General features: G+C 39.0%; 1 protein-coding gene across 1 annotated transcript in view; it reads left to right on the top strand.

Annotated features, from left to right (window-relative positions):
- The first annotated feature begins 567 nt into the window (after positions 1 to 567).
- tdrd6b (tudor domain containing 6b) overlaps positions 568 to 16,926 on the top strand; it is a 63,107-nt gene continuing 46,748 nt past the window's right edge. The window contains exon 1 of the mRNA XM_077238777.1: positions 568 to 756. The gene's annotated coding sequence lies outside the window, so the exon portion shown is untranslated. The remainder of the gene's footprint in view (positions 757 to 16,926) is intronic.

Here is a 16,926-nt window from a genome sequence, read left to right as displayed (position 1 = left end):
TCCTACAAACAGAGTTATTTTCTATGATTATTTGTCGATAACATACATATATACAGGCTTTTTTTTTATGTAGTAGCCTAACTAGTATTTTTTGAATATATTTTAATTAGTTAATTTTGAGGCCGATTAACAATTCGTATTTAAACTAGATATGAATATTGAAATTATCATTTGGATTAGAACTTTTATTGAACAATAAACAACCAAATGGCCTGGTGCAAAATATGAAGTCTTCAGAGAACAGACAACCAGCACAAGACAGCAGCTGGGTGGGACGCATCATAGCAAGATAAAGAAAATATAAATAAAGAAATAAGTGAAATAAAGACATAAAATTAAAATTAAAATAATAAATAAATAAATAAAAGACCAGGGGTTTTCACCATAGACTTTTCAGCAAGATTAAGACTTTTTCTTCATTAATTTTAACGATAAGAACGTTGCAAAACGTAAAAGTTTGGAAGTGTATTCGGGAATCTATTCTTGTGTTAAAAGAGTTTACTAAGGAAATGTGTTGGATTATTAGATGTACTCCTTCTCCAGCGTTCAGGTTCAAATCCATAGTTCAAATCACGCGTTGTCCACGTGACGCGCGGTCTTATTTTTCTTCGCGCTCTTAATCGACGTAGACGTGATTGATTCGTTAAAACATCCAGTGGCGTTTTTAATCGCGTTTGTTCTCGGTCAGTTGACTAAGCGCTGTAAAACCAGTCAGTCGTGGCATCCACCTATACGATGGGGAGAAATTCATGTTTGGTAAGTTTTTATAGACAAATTAACCGTTTGTTTCAAGTACGCGGTCGAATTAACCAATTAAAATGGTGTTTAGGTTCAAACCCTAAAGGCTTGTTTCATGAGCCATTGAATAAGGCCCAATATCTCTGCCTGGATAAAGGTATGCAGTTATATTAGTAATTTTAAGTCCTATAATTTAATTTAGTTGTATGGCAGGTCCAAAGTGGCTCCCCTACTTTTAAGACCTGCATAGTTCAGTATTTAGGCTAACTGTTATATCTTATTATTTTTGTTTGTTTGTTTTTCAATCGGGCCCATAGCATATGCTTATTTGTCTGTATGCGTCATAACTAGGATGACAAACATTTGATTTGTTTTTGTGTTGGCTATTATATTTTTGAGCTGCACGATTCTGGATGAATTGGGAATCAATTTTTTTTTAAATATAAACTTCTACGATTCGGAATCCACAACTAAATAAAATAAGATGCAGTCTATTTAAAAAAAAATATTTATTTAACTTGAATTAGTGGTGTGACGCGATATTAAAACGACGGTAGGCCTCCCAGACAGCAAAATGTATTTGGGCCAGATTTGGGCCAGGTCTTCATTAGCATTTGGCGCAGATCCGCTAAACGGACCTGGGCCGGGCTCATTCTTTCCAACGGCCCAATACCGGAACAGGTTGGAATTACGGATCATAGACAGATCTGGGCCAGCACTGGCCCAGTACAGTTATTAATGCCATGACATGTGGTGCAGATCTGGCCCAGATCCGTGACTCATATTTTACATCTGGGGCTCATCTGGCCCTGGTCTGTGATTCATATTTAGGCTATCAGACAATTAAGGCACAAACACCCAGACAATTTGTAATTTTCAAAAAACTTTTTTTATTTTAATCACATTTATTGCTCATTAGTTGGGTGTGACCGGGCACGGTGGCCACCCCCACGGTCGCATGCCAGATTGAACCACCTGATGTTATACTGGTTTATCTCGGTGTCTGTGGCTTTGCCAGACATGCGATTCTTCCTCACTGCTCCTGTAAGACGTACAAAAAGGACACAAAGCAAAGAAACAAAGAGTAAATATTAGATCCAATATTCAAAGATTCTTTATTACATGACATTATAGTACAATGCTTGCACAAATAAATAATAATAAATGTGACTTAAGTCTAAAGTGGTGTAGAATGAGTAGTATAAAGGTAAAAGAGTAACAACACTCAAGAGCACAAAGATGTGAATTTGAAAACTTTTACAATAAATATTCATACTTGTACGTAAACATTTACACTCACAGCTCCAATGTGAAAACCTGTCAAATTAAAATCTGAAGTTGAATGTTGAAATTTGCACTCGCAGACAATAGTCACAAACCTGTATTCTGAATTTGAAGCTGCAGACAAGTAGTCACAAATGTGTAAAAAGCCATTCACAGAAATACGACACGCACAAACTTGTAATATATATTTGCATTTAATCGCAGTACAACCTCAATTAGGCACTTGCAACTTCTCAAATCTGTCACTGCAATTTCAAATTTCGCGCCTTGAATTTTGCTACTCTTTTCGTGCAAGTTGCAAAACTAACTTCTGCACTTGCAACTCCGTGGCAGTAAGAGAGAAAGGGGGACGCTCTGAAAAGCTAACATGACTTAATGCATTAGACTGATATTTAAAGAAATAAATGATATTATCAAACTCAGTAAACACCATACTAATAATGCAGTCAACAGAAAAGCCGATGAGCACAGAATATGACTAAATTTGTGTTCAGAGCAAATAAACCTGCTGCCTGTGTTTTATTAATAATTTATAACGAATCGTGTTTTATTTTTTATAACTGTTGGTCCATTAAGCCTCATTAAGCGTTTTCTATGGGAGGGAGAAAACACACCCCCCCCCCCCCCCCCTTCTCTCTCGCCGCCACTGAGTTGCGAAAAAAGAGTAGCAAAATTCAAGCCGCGAAGTTTGGAATTGAAATTGCAGTGACAGATTTGAGAAGTTGCAAGTGCCTAATTGAGGTTGTACTGCGATTAAATGCAAATATATATTACAAGTTTGTGTCTGTCATTGTATTTCTGTGAATGGCATTTTACACATTTGTGACTGCTTGTCTGCAGCTTCAAATTCAAAATACAGGTTTGTGACTTTTGTCTGTGAGTGCAAATTTCAACATTCAACTTCAGATTTTAATTTGACAGGTTTTCACATTGGAGCTGTGAGTGTAAATGTTCACGTACAAGTATGAATATTTATTGTACAAGTTCTCAAATTCACATCTACGTGCTCTAGAGTGTTGATACTCTTTTACCTTCATAGAGTAGTGAGTGAATGAATGAGAGAGTGGTCATTAAGTAAAGTGAAAGGCATCTATATATAATACTTACGAGCCATAATAGCCTTGGTTGGTTATGATGTTTTTGGTATCTCTTCCACCAATGAAGGCCCGGATTCCCACCTGTGGAAACAAGAGACTAAATTAGTGAGAAGTAAAAGATTGATAAATGAAAGCGAGGTATGGGCAACATATTCATAGACAGTATATTTTGATTTACAGGATAACAAAAGTAGATATCCATAAATCCCTCTGTAATTATTTCTCCATCTAATATGTGAACACAATGAAAAAATAATTTTGAACCTAATGAGAGAAAATGTTTTTGCCTGCCGTGTCTAGATCGTCTTAAGAGGATTTAGCATTTCAAATTTATGCATTAAATTATTATTAGTATGACTGTATTATTATTATTGTTGTTGTTATTATTATTATTAGGGAAGGCCTACTTTTATTGTTAAATTGATAGGCTATTATTATTATTAATATGCCACGCAATAATTTAACTGCGCATCACCGCATAGACACGCTGGGAGGATAATAATATTATATAGGAGCTTGCTTGGGCTGCTCCTTTTTTATCTAAAAACATTTAACGTTAGATCGATTATACAATGAATTATAGGCCTATAATTAAAGTTATTAACAGCCTATAAATAGTATGTCCGAACACTGCAATAATCAGTCATCAATGGAAATTAAAAACCGCTTTAGGCTATTTCACAAACAGCTTGTTTAACAAATTAATAAAAGAGGCACATCGCAGTGGCTTAGAAGACGTGGGTAACGTTAATATGGTTTATCCATTTTGCAACACGAACTGGAGGTAAGCAACAATAATTTGCAGGTAGTTTGATAGCTAACATATCGACATATCACATATATGTCGCACTCTACAGCCGGTATAATACAGTGAGAATTGATATGATACTGACGTCGAACTAGTTTAATGTATTTGGACGTGGGAAGTCATTAATTTGTTATTGTTGCTAGCAGCGGTCACCGCTGGTAACGTTAGTGGGTAGGCTAACGTTATACGATTTTGCAGATAACACACAATGGACACGATATTCAGCAATTTTGGAGAATAATAAGCAAATACCCCCCATTCAGCCTTAAAGCATATGTTCACATTAGTTGTGGATGTTTAAAATAACCTATACTACCAGCTAACCGCCTGCTACTACCCACGCCTCTGACACGTCTCAGGTTGTAAGAATGTCAGTGTAAACGTTTGTAAACTTTTATTTTTAATATAATTATGTAACAGACTAATATGACATCAACACCAGTTTACTTTTATAATGTACTTACTAAATTATACGTGTATAATGCACTTACCAATTAGCAGAGACGGTGCAGCCTGCACTCTTCCACTCTTGTCAGCGGGTTTATGTGGGGTGCCGCCCGCCCGTCCGGTCTGCGAAGCTCGCGCGGCTCCGGTCCACAACCGGCAGGCGGACTCAATTCAGTTGTGGCGCGTATGGTCTGCGCAGCTCGCACGGATCCGGTCCAAACCCGCCAGGCGGACTCAATTCAGTCGTGGCGCGTATGGTCTGCCCCGGATCGGCGCCGCACCCGCCGGACGGACTGTCACAGTCGAAGCTACTGACAAGTCTGGCGCAGAGTTGGTGCAGATCTGCATATTGAGTGCGACTGCTGCGCGAATCTACTGATTCGAAAACGGACCTGGCACAGATGTAAATGCTGTCTGGGCTATTTCTTGTCGAGGGGAAAAGCTGAAAAGCTGGCCCAGCGGTTTTCAATAGGTGAGGCGCGCCTCCCCTGGGGGGCGCCAAAGAGCCACAGGCGAGACGCGACACACGCGAAGAAAAAATAACGTTACTGATCCACTTGTCCGTGCGACACTTCAGTCGCGCTGCACTCCACTTTATTCCTATGGGTGACGTCACGTGACTTTAACGTGGCCGCAAAGCATCCCGGGAAGGCGGCGCTTCATTTGGAAAAATGCTGCGCGTCAAAAAGCCGACCGATGCCCATCTTTATGCAAATGAATCCGTCAAACGCAACGTGTCTATCCAATAGAAGTAGTCTCTGGAGGGGCCTTTGTTCTAGACTAGCGTCAAAACCACGCCCATAGCGGTAAACTTAAGGAACGCCCATCAACTTACAAATCTGGAGAGGCGTGCGACACCGCGCTTCAGACGTGTCGCAAAAGTGGATCAAGCCGCCTTTCCACTGCACACGACAAACGACAGACGTCGGACCGGAAGTCATTCATTTCCAATCGAGAGTCGTACGGGAGCTGCTGGGAGTTCCGATCATATGCGTATGCGGAAAATTCGGATCCGATTTGAGCTTTGGATCCGTTGAAATATCTGAACTTCTGCGGCTAGACCGAATGCGACCGGCCGACCGGATGTGATGTATTCCAATATAATCCAATCAAATCAGTGTGCGCAAGTTGAGAATTATTCATACTCTTTTTTTAAAACTTGATCCGAAACACTTAATACTTTTAAAAAAGACATGGTTATTAATAAATAAGTTTAAAAAAATTATGAATTTAATATATATATTATTGGTTTTAATGTTGTATTCCTTTTCATTCAATAGTTCATATCACAGTAGCATATGAGCATAACTTTACAATTTAAATTAAACAACTTAAAAAAATTATAGCATTGTTCGTTATGTTAACCACGTGTAATAATACAACTGCATTGAAATACTAGCTAGATGGTAATTTAGGCGGGACAAAGATTTGCTTTCATTCTGCACATTTGGCAATCAAAACCCACCTGGCAGACCGACAATCTCGCTAACTCTCTTCCAAGCTTCATTTTTCCTGCTGACGTTTCTGTATGATTCAAGAGTAATATCATAAAGAATGGGGTATTCGGAGACTGCGAGAATCAACTTCTCTCCCATGTTGCCGCGTACGATAGGAATGAAAGTTCCATGCGACTGACACTAGGGGGCGAAATGCGACAATCGTATGCGAATGTCGTGTGCAGTGGAAAGGCGGCTTCAGTACCGACACACACAGAAAGACGCGCGCTAGTATCAAGTTCTCTTTCGCGCTTGAACGAACAATAACCCACACATTTATGCCAAAATGTCCGTTTTGTCGAGTAGCCTCACAAGAACAGTCTTAAATGAGTTAAATAAAATCGTAAATAGAAGTAAAGAGTAGTGAGAGAATGAGATGCGGCAGATCTTAAAGTGACAGCGGCACTCATTCTCTCTGTCAGTAAAGTTAACCAAAGAACAAAGGGAACAGAGAAAATAACTCACTGCTCTTCTTTTCTTTAAACTTGCTCTTGACTAAAGAAGGCTTCTATATAATTTTATAATTTATGCAGTGCAAACTGTTTTATAACTTTATTCAATGTCTGTATATTTCATACCTGTTAGACAGGAAAGGTAGCTTACAGGTAAATATGACATTTATTATGGGTTTAAGTGAGGGTTGTTTTAAGTTAACTTAAATTAAAAGTTGTTATATTTTTGAAGCCTAATAAATGTTTAAAATTTGGGAGGAAATCATTTTCATGGCGACATCAGTAGCTATATTAAAGGGTAAGTTCGGCGTTTTACAAGTAAAGCCCTGTTTTAAGATCGTTTCTGATTAAATCGAACGGTTGAGATTAAAATTTGGACACATGCTGCTGTCCCGAGAATTTTAGGTTTTTGTGTTGGCTCCCCCCCACCTATACAATGGTTTCATAGGTGCATTGGAACAATCATTCATATAGACGCATTAAACTTTAGTTTACAAAGACGTGAAACTCACCGAGTGGTATGGGGTGTGCACTGATATGCTCACACACAAAAATCGCTGCAAAAGATGCTTTCCAACAGGTTTTATCGTAGTTTTTGGAAGAATGTCCGGTTGTGAGGCGTTGGAAAAATAGGTCCACAGTTTTACAACGTATGGTAAAACACCTGTTGGAAAGCATCTTTTGCAGCGATTTTTGCGTGAGCATCAGTGAACACCCCAGACCACTCGGTGAGTTTCAAAATTCTCGGGACAGCAGCATGTGTCCAAATTTTAATCTTAACAGTTCGATTTCATCAGAAACTATCTTAAAACAGGGCTTTACTTGTAAAACGCCAAACTTACCCTTTAATATCAGTGATACTGGCCTTTATTCATAAAAATATGGCATAAAAAAATTCAGACTCAGGACTTTTGCCCCCGATATCGGTAATTGTGTGTATTAGCTTTAAAATGCACCGTTTCCTTGTCCCAAGTCAACAAAAGTCAGCATTAAAGGATGAGACCGGACCCATCAAAAAACGTAGGAAGTATGATCCTGAGTAGTCGGGGTCCGAGGCTGCACCTCTGCCGCAGTGTGTGTGTGTGTGTGTTTTCTGCAAGGAGGTGTTAGCAAATGATAGCATGAGACCATGCAAACTTCGATTGAAACTAAGCACAAAAATTTAGTGAACAAGCCAGTTGAGTTTTTTGAGAGGAAGCGTGATGATTTGCAGTCACATAAAAGCCTAATACAGTTGTTTGGCACCATTAACAGGAAGGCGACAGAAGCATCTTATCGTGTCACGTATAGCAAAGGCAGGCAAACCCCATAACATTGGCGAAACATTGCTACTCGTTAAGCATGTTTTGTTGACTTGTGGTTAGGCTTACTGATGTTCAGTGATTTTAAAAGTAGCCCCAATTAGGCCTGCATAAAGTTGGAAATGAATTGCTGTTGCAAAGAATAGTATATGAATGCACTTTTTAAAAAGTTGTGGAAATAAAATGTCTTCAAATACAATAGTAACTTATAAAATGTAAATATTTTTTTTTATTGAAACTCACCATTGCCTGCCTGGAACACCCAAAAGATGGCATTTACTGCAGAGGCGTGTGTGGGTTAGGGCAGGCGGGCGGGATTTTGGTGAATATATTTTGGGGAATAAATGTTTTATTGAAAGTATCTATTAAATGCAGTTACCTTACAGCATTAACTTTTATGTTCTTTTATCAATTTCTAATACTTGTTTTGTTTGTTCTCAGCTAAACAGGCCAGTAAGAGACAAAATGCTACTATAAGCCTATTCCTTTTATTTATACAAATGGCCCATTAAAATGTCTACTAAACAAATTTATAAAACAAAGGTAAAAACCATAGAGACTCAATGGTTTGTCGCTGGTGGGCGATCTCAGTGAATCCGCATGATCCATGGGTTCATGGACCAATTAAATTTCTAAACTAATGATAATCCATACCCTGAAAGTAGAGCTATGCCATTCAGTATAATATGATTATTGTAGGGCTGTCACGATTCCTTGATTAAATTAGAGTGTTCGATTTTCAATCCTCGATTGCATATTACCGTATCGATTAACTGGCAAAATAACTAGGGCTGTAATCTCCCAGTGGACTAGTCGATTTATTGGTCAATACGTTCTGACTCGACTAAAATTCTGAATGGTCGACTTTTTGCCGCGTAAATTTTTATTACACTAAAATTCTGATTGGTCGACTTTTTGCCGCGTTAATTTCATTACATTCATTTCATCACTAATTGCTTATGGGGGTGTTTTCAGCGCACTCCTGTTTCACAGGTAACAGTCAGACTTCAGAATACCCCCCTTGTTTTCACTTTTTTGGATTAGCTCAGTGGTTCTCAAACCTTTTCGGTCATTCCCCACTTTGGACAAGGGAGAATTTTCAAGCCCCACCTGCCCCCATCGCCCCAACACAATGCTAATTAAATGCGCAACAAGCTTAAAATGTTCCAGTTTATTTAAGTAACAAGTTGTATCTAAATACAATACGTTTTTTTCTAGTCGACTAGTAGTTCATTTAAGCCATTAGTGGACAAATCGCCACTTTATATTGATTTAATTACCTAAATAGGCTATACAGGATAATGAGCGTTATATATTGCCGCACTCAATCGCACTAGCGGACGCATAAAGCTTGCCACAAAGAACCGGCAAAAGTAATGATTATGAATGTGTAAAAAATAGCAAGGAGACATTTAATTGTTTATTAGTAAACTGGTGTTTTCTGTGTCGCTGCAAAGATGAAGCTGATGATGCGGACTCGCCATCAACGAATAAAGCTATAAAGGCATAAAAAGGAAAATTCCCTCCCGTTTGGTGCGCCCCACCTGTCACGTCTCTATTCCCCACCAGTGGGGCGCGCTCCACACTTTGAGAACCGCTGGATTAGCCCAACCCAGTGGAGACAGATTGAAGAAAGAACTAAGCATTGATCTGCATCATCCTTGGTGGTTTGCTATATTTATCGGTCAGAGTAATCTACCATGTCAACGACATCGGGAGTGTGGCAGTATTTTATGAAAATAGAAAAAAATTAGTCGAAGGCAAAGTTTGCATATCACAGCTCGACATCAAACATGGCATATCACCTAAAAACTAGGGCTGGGTATTGTTAGGAATTTCACAATTCGATTCGATTTTGATTTATTAGCTTCGATATCGATTTAATAATTAGTAAATACACAAGTAATTAAGTACCTGAGTATATTTTTAAATAATGTGTGCAGTATTATCAATGTTTAAGAACAAATTGACCCCAGCATGTTTCCTGTCATGGTTTTAGCAGAACAAACTGTACAATATTGTACATGTGTTGAATACAAACCACAACTCTAACAAACAGGTGCTTTATTAACACACCTCTAAAGTGCATGTAACTGTAATAGAAAGTATATTTCTTTCTTCCTATACATTCAAGTTATAAAAGAAATGTAAACAGAAACACAAAATGTGCATACTCATAAAAAAATACGCTTAGTGAGGCACACGCGCGCACATTTGCACACAGACGCAAGGACTCTCTCTCTCTTCCTCTCTGTCGTGCGCGCGCTACATGGTTTGGAGCTCGTGAGCTCTAGATTTCGGGAGATTTGAGATAATTTGCGGACATCAGGGAGCCGCTATCAATATGCAGGAGACTCCCTGAGACTTATTGTTCTTATTATCATTTAGGGGGGCTTAGGAACATTTTGAGGTAGCTTCAGCCCCCCTAAAATAGCCCTAACGACGTCATGGGTTGGTGGTGCAGGCTTGAACGGAGTGCAGCTAGTGTCCGTCGTCTTGCTGTTTTGGTAAAGCGAGTCTTGTACAACGCTGAACGATCTTACTAGAGTGTTGCCCACAGCGCCGCCACTGGCCGGTGGGCTGAATCGATTCATTGGATTTGATGAATCGATATTGAATTGAGAAACAAATAATTGCAATGCATTGATGAATCGATATTTTTACCCAGCCCTACTAAAAACTGTAAGCTAACTTGTCTGCGTTTAGTTGCCCCGTTTGTTTTGTGTAGCTATATGAATGAACATATCAGAATTGGCATAAAACATTGAATTATGCCAATTAGTATCGTTTTACAAGTGAACTGCAGGCGCACCCGCACGGAATGACGGTAGCATCCCCCAGACCACGCTGAAAACATTTTATGGTTTACTTTTATTTTTATGACCATTTATTTCTAGTATTATTTATTCGATTTGGGCACTTATTATTATTATTATTATTTTTATTTATTATTTTTTTGGAGCCTAATGCGCACTTGCGCTGTGCCTACCATTTGTATTTGTTTTGAGCCTTTGCTTTATTTTTCAGTTATGCACTTTATTTCGTTTCTGCTTTCGTCTTGATCTGGATTGTTTAATAAATATTCTTTTTTTATTAAAGTGGACGTGCCTTGTGCGTTTAAGATTAAAAGCTTTAAATTAATAGTCTATTCGTGTCTCAGCCGCGAAGCTGAGCTCCTATGTTTAGCCTCGCTCTGTGCGACGACATGCACAGAGCGGCTGAAATGATAGTCTGTCAGTTATCATAACATTATGACAAAAACGATTGTCTAAATTATGTTGCATATTCCTCAACAATTCTTGTGCTGATATCACTAGTTGACATAGAACTATTTACGGAAATCATAGGCTATATTGCGCAGGTGCACGTGATGCAACGCTGTCAGAGCCAACAGACTCGAGTGTGTCATTTCAGTGCAAAATAATTAGTCTAGGTCAAAAAACGATTTAATATACTGCAAATAGCCTAAAAGTTTAATATAATAAATATGTTTATTTATAATTAAAGAAGGGGTATGTGATTTGGAAAATACACAATTCAAATGGTCCTACCTTCTTTCCTCCAACGCTGGCTCTGACTCCACCCATTCGAAGAAAATGGACGCGCAATCATGCACGAGCGAAAACTCAGATGCGCGAGAGATTGTAATGACGATTTACTACTAATCATGGAACCGGCTTTACTGACGAGATGTGCATGCATCAAGAGCTTTGAGTATGCGCACGAAGGGGGTCACGCGCGCTGGGGGGAGGGGGTGTGGTGCGACGGTTTGATTGACGCACTTACTGTCCAATGATTCCAGGTGGTCTTAGAAATGATTGGCTGGAGTTTTTCGAGTCCTGCCCGTTCCACAGATCATTAAATTGCTTAATTTTCATTTCAGTGCTTCTAACTCAGTGGCTGTAAGTGGGTTAGGAATAGGATTTCAAGTTATTTTGAAAAAATGGACAGAAAAGAGAATCACATACCCCACCTTTAATTTAGGCGGACAAGGCTACCAAATACTGCGCAGCTATAATCTAACGTTTTTTTACGTTAGAAAAAAAAACGTCCTCCCTAGTCGACTAATTAGTCGAAATTTCAGGACTTCAGTCGACCAAGATTTTCTTTGGTTGATTACAGCCCTAAAAATAACAGGAAGCGGCGCTTTCCAAAGACGAGAATCCATTTACCACATTATTAGCATAATTAATACTGCACTATGTATTAAAAAATTTTCTAAATCAGCAAACTCTATTTGTAGTGATTTCAAAATAAAAGTTTTAACCCTTGCTCTGAATTTGCATGTTTTGATGCCCACATGTTCTAGATCAATAAATTACAGTGGCTGTAGCATTTCTGTCGTAAAGAAGTGGCCAAATATTAAAGATTAAGTGGACATTTGATTTAAATGTTGTTTGACCAAACAAGGATTTGATCTATTGTAAAGTGTAACAACAATCACCAGGCCTTTGGGGCCCCTTTTTTATACAAGTTGATTGTTTATAATAGTATGTAAATTACTATATTATAACTGTGTTAATGGGTAAAATGCAGTAGGGTCAAAGGTGAAAAGGGGGTTTCAACTCGAGCATAAAAATAAATTAGAGATGCACATATTACAATTTTCTAGGCCGATTTTGGGTTTGACCTGCCGGTGCCGATTTTAGCTGATTCCGATTTCATTTTTTCTAACCACTTTACAGCACACACAAATATTTTACTTTTATTACTTTAATAGGACATTTTACATTTTGCATAGAACTATATGGTATGGGAAATTCACACACATCACACAAGTGCTGTGTTATGGAAGAACTGTTTCCTTTTTTTCACATCCAATTTCCAACTAAAAAAAATAAATTTATTAGAGATAAATCTCTGATTAATCGGGATCACTCTCTGATTCCGTCATTTTTACTCCAGTATAGTGTTGTCAAAAATATCGATATTTCGATAAATATCGATACTGAAATATCTGAACGGTACCAATACTAATTCCCCGAAGTATCGATACACCAATACTAGCCGAGCAGTCACTTTCACTTCTCTCCAAAGGCGCGTTGACAAACACCACACGTGACGCACTCGTCTCATTCGCTCTGGTTAAATAGTAAAAGTGAATGGAAAGATGGCGAGTGCGGCGTCCCCGCGACCGGCTTTGGTTGATTGATAAAGAACACCGCGAGCGGGCATGTCGGAGAATGGCGTGGACAGGACACGCGCTACACACCGCGAGCGGGCATGTCGGAGAATATAGCGCGGACACGCGCTTCACACTGCGAGCGGGCTGCGGGCACCCAAAAGATTGTTTGACTATCAATATCCCTCTCATCACTCATTTTGTAAAATTATTTTATAGATGAAAACATTTAAGGAATTGGCTCCAGGGGTACCATTTAGCAAGCATATGCTCAGCATCAGGGGTGTTTGTTTTTTGGACAGACCTGCACCACTGCTAAAAACACCCTAAAACACTGTAACTCTTCTCATTTTAACTTTTCTGAAACATTAACCAAGATGGCCTAGTATTGTTGTTGATATGAGTCTGTGTTTCGTTTTTTCACTGTAATTCTTAAAGTTAACATAATCTGACTGAGGAATCGTAGACAAGTAAATATTGTAACTGTGGTCAGATGTAAATTAACTTGTGTCTGTTTAACTTTATTCAAAAATTATTTAATTCTGCAATTTGCCTTCATTAGCGATTATCATCAATTTGATTACACATATACTAATTAAACTAAACTGAGCTAGACAATGGCATCTCTGAATTCAATAATGAAATGCCTTTAACTGAAAATTGAATGTTTAACCTTATTATTATACATTACTGACACTCTATCCTCCAATTTGATACAGTTAAGTGCTTCGACACAATCTGTATTATTAAAAGCAATATATAAATAAAGGTAACTTGACTAGATGCTGATCCAGTGAGCATTGTTTCCGCGTGTGATGCACACACGTTTGCGTTTAAATCTGTTCATCAAATTAAGTTAATGTATTAACCAGCATTTATGACCGATGACCAATGCATTTGTTACAGTATATTTTAATCTTTGATAACAGTAGGTAATAAAAACACAACGGATCATGTTAGCTCTGGTCCAATGAAAAAATATTAACAGATAGAACTCAGGACATTTTTGTTCATGTAAAATATACCTCATTGTCATGTTCTAGACTTGTAATATTTAGCTTTAAATAAAAAAAAGACCCCCTTAATATTGTGGCAGTTTTTTTTCTCTGTGGTATCGAAAATGGTATTGAATATCGATATTTTTCAAGGTATCGTATCGAAGTTAGAAATTCTAGTATCGTGACAACACTACTCCAGTAAACTCTCTCTTCCTTTCATTGTCAACATACACAGCGAATTAAAGTCATTATAAAATCAAAATTGACCTCATTTACTTTGTTGGCGCATACAGGTCCTTCTCAAAAAATTAGCATATTGTGATAGTTCATTATTTTCCATAATGTAATGATAAAAATTTACTTTCATATATTTGAGATTCATTGCACACCAACTAAAATATTTCAGGTCTTTTATTGTTTTAATACTGATGATTTTGGCATACAGCTCCTGAAAACCCAAAATTCCTATCTCAAAAAATTTGCATATCATGAAAAGGTTCTCTAAACGAGCTATTAACCTAATCATCTGAATAAACTAATTAACTCTAAACACCTGCAAAAGATTCCTGAGGCTTTTAAAAACTCCCAGCCTGTTTCATTACTCAAAACCGCAATCATGGGTAAGACTGCCGACCTGACTGCTGTCCAGAAGGCCATCATTGACACCCTCAAGCAAGAGGGTAAGACACAGAAAGAAATTGCGGCGTGGCATGGAGGCAATCAGCCTGTGGCACTGCTGAGGTGTTATGGAGGCCCAGGATGCTTCGATAGCGGCCTTAAGCTCATCCAGAGTGTTGGGTCTTGCGTCTCTCAACTTTCTCTTCACAATATCCCACAGATTCTCTATGGGGTTCAGGTCAGGAGAGTTGGCAGGCCAATTGAGCACAGTAATACCATGGTCAGTAAACCATTTACCAGTGGTTTTGGCACTGTGAGAAGGTGCCAGGTCGTGCTGAAAAATGAAATCTTCATCTCCATAAAGCTTTTCAGCAGATGGAAGCATGAAGTGCTCCCAAATCTCCTGATAGCTAGCTGCATTGACCCTGCCCTTGATAAAACACAGTGGACCAACACCAGCAGCTGACATGGCACCCCAGACCATCACTGACTGTGGGTACTCCAGTGCTGCTTCTCTGTAGCCCAGGTCAGGCGCTTCTGCCGCTGTTTCTGGTTCAAAAGTGGCTTGACCTGGGGAATGTGGCACCTGTAGCCCATTTCCTGCACACGCCTGTGCACGGTGGCTCTGGATGTTTCTACTCCAGACTCAGTCCACTGCTTCCGCAGGTCCCCCAAGGTCTGGAATCGGTCCTTCTCCACAATCTTCCTCAGGGTCCGGTCACCTCTTCTCGTTGTGCAGCGTTTTTTGCCATACCTTTTCCTTCCCACAGACTTCCCACTGAGGTGCCTTGATACAGCACTCTGGGAACAGCCTATTTGTTCAGAAATTTCTTTCTGTGTCTTACCCTCTTGCTTGAGGGTGTCAATGATGGCCTTCTGGACAGCAGTCAGGTCGGCAGTCTTACCCATGATTGCGGTTTTGAGAAATGAAACAGGCTGGGAGTTTTTAAAAGCCTCAGGAATCTTTTGCAGGTGTTTATAGTTAATTAGTTGATTCAGATGATTGGGTTAATAGCTCGTTTAGAGACCCTTTTCATGATATGCTAATTTTTTGAGATAGGAATTTTGGGTTTTCATGAGCTGTATGCCAAAATCATCAGTATTAAAACAACAAAAGACCTGAAATATTTCAGTTGGTGTGCAATGAATCTAAAATATATGAAAGTTTAATTTTTATCATTACATTATGGAAAATAATTAACTTTATCACAATATGCTAATTTTTTGAGAAGGACCTGTATTACTAGACTTGTGGTGAACAATTAAAGGGGTGGTAAAATGCCCTTTTCACAAGATGTAAAATAAATCTCTGATGTCCCCAGAGTGTGTGTGAAGTTTTAGCACAAAATACCCCACAGATATTTTTACATAGCATGTTGAAGTTGTCACTTTTTGAAGGTTAGCAAAAACGCAATGACATCAGTGAGATTGAGTCGTGCGACAGGTCTGGATATCTAGCATGCTAGATATTTTTCTAGGCTCGGCGACGTGTCTGCGAGCGTCTTTGATGCGTTGTTGTCTCTTTCATACTAACAGATTGGCGAGTGTTCATCGCCCGCTAATCCCCAGCGATTTGCACGCGATAACACCCTGACCTGTCGGCGCGCTCAATGATTTGCAAATCGGGCATAAATCGGGCTTAAAATCATGTAGTGTGAACTAAGCAGCTGCGAATACATCACGCAGACACACTAAAATGACAGAAACTGTTCTGCCTTTAAAGGAGCATTGCGGAAGTTCTGAAATTTCTAACAGTTGCTGACACCAATGGCCGAGAAACTGCAGCCAGTCTCATGCTCGTTCTCGTTGCGCACGCTCGTTGGCTAGATAAGGCTCTTTTTTTTTTGGGGCCAATTCGGACCAATTCGACACACAATTGAACCTACAGGCTGATAGAGGCAACCGTGGTGGACAGTCAAGGTGTCATTTTTTCTATTACAATATGGTTGGCTCATAAATGTACAAATGAAAACTCTATCATAAAGTAAAAACCTACACATAGCCCCTTTAATGTTAAAACGGAGTCAGACAAAGATGGAGAGACTCAAGAAGAAGTGACAACATGTAGAATGCAACAAGACATCTCTGAATGGTTAGTTGATTAATTTATGTTGCTGATGTGGAGCTAAAGAGATAGTTCATTCAAAAATGAAAATTCTGTAAGTATTTACTCACCCTCATGTTGTTCCAACCCCGTAAGACCTTCCTTCATCTTCTTAACATGAATTATAAAATCTGAGAGCTGGATCACTCCTCCTTACTAGTCCATAGGCTTCTTCAGGGATTGAACTTGCCGGCCTCAAAGTTAAAGACATCGTTAAAATAGTCCAAGTGACTACAGTGGCTCAATCTTAAGTTTATCAAGCGACGAGAATACTTTTTGTGCGCAAAAACAAACAAAAATAACGACTTTATTTCAACTATTCATTTCCTTCTCAATGGGCCTCTAGTAAGTTAACTTGGTGTAATAGCGTAGATCTACGTCACACGTAGGCTCACTATTGGCCGACGCTGGTCATGTGTGTGATGCGCGTGACGTACAACAACAGAAGCGTACGCTGTTAA

Source organism: Siphateles boraxobius, unplaced genomic scaffold (assembly GCF_051911475.1).
Source record: "Siphateles boraxobius isolate OS27281-9 unplaced genomic scaffold, OSU_SipBor_1 22, whole genome shotgun sequence".
NCBI classification, from domain to species: domain Eukaryota; kingdom Metazoa; phylum Chordata; class Actinopteri; order Cypriniformes; family Leuciscidae; genus Siphateles; species Siphateles boraxobius.
Note: the sequence above shows the minus strand (reverse complement) of the source record. Positions and strands in the feature narration are given on the sequence as shown.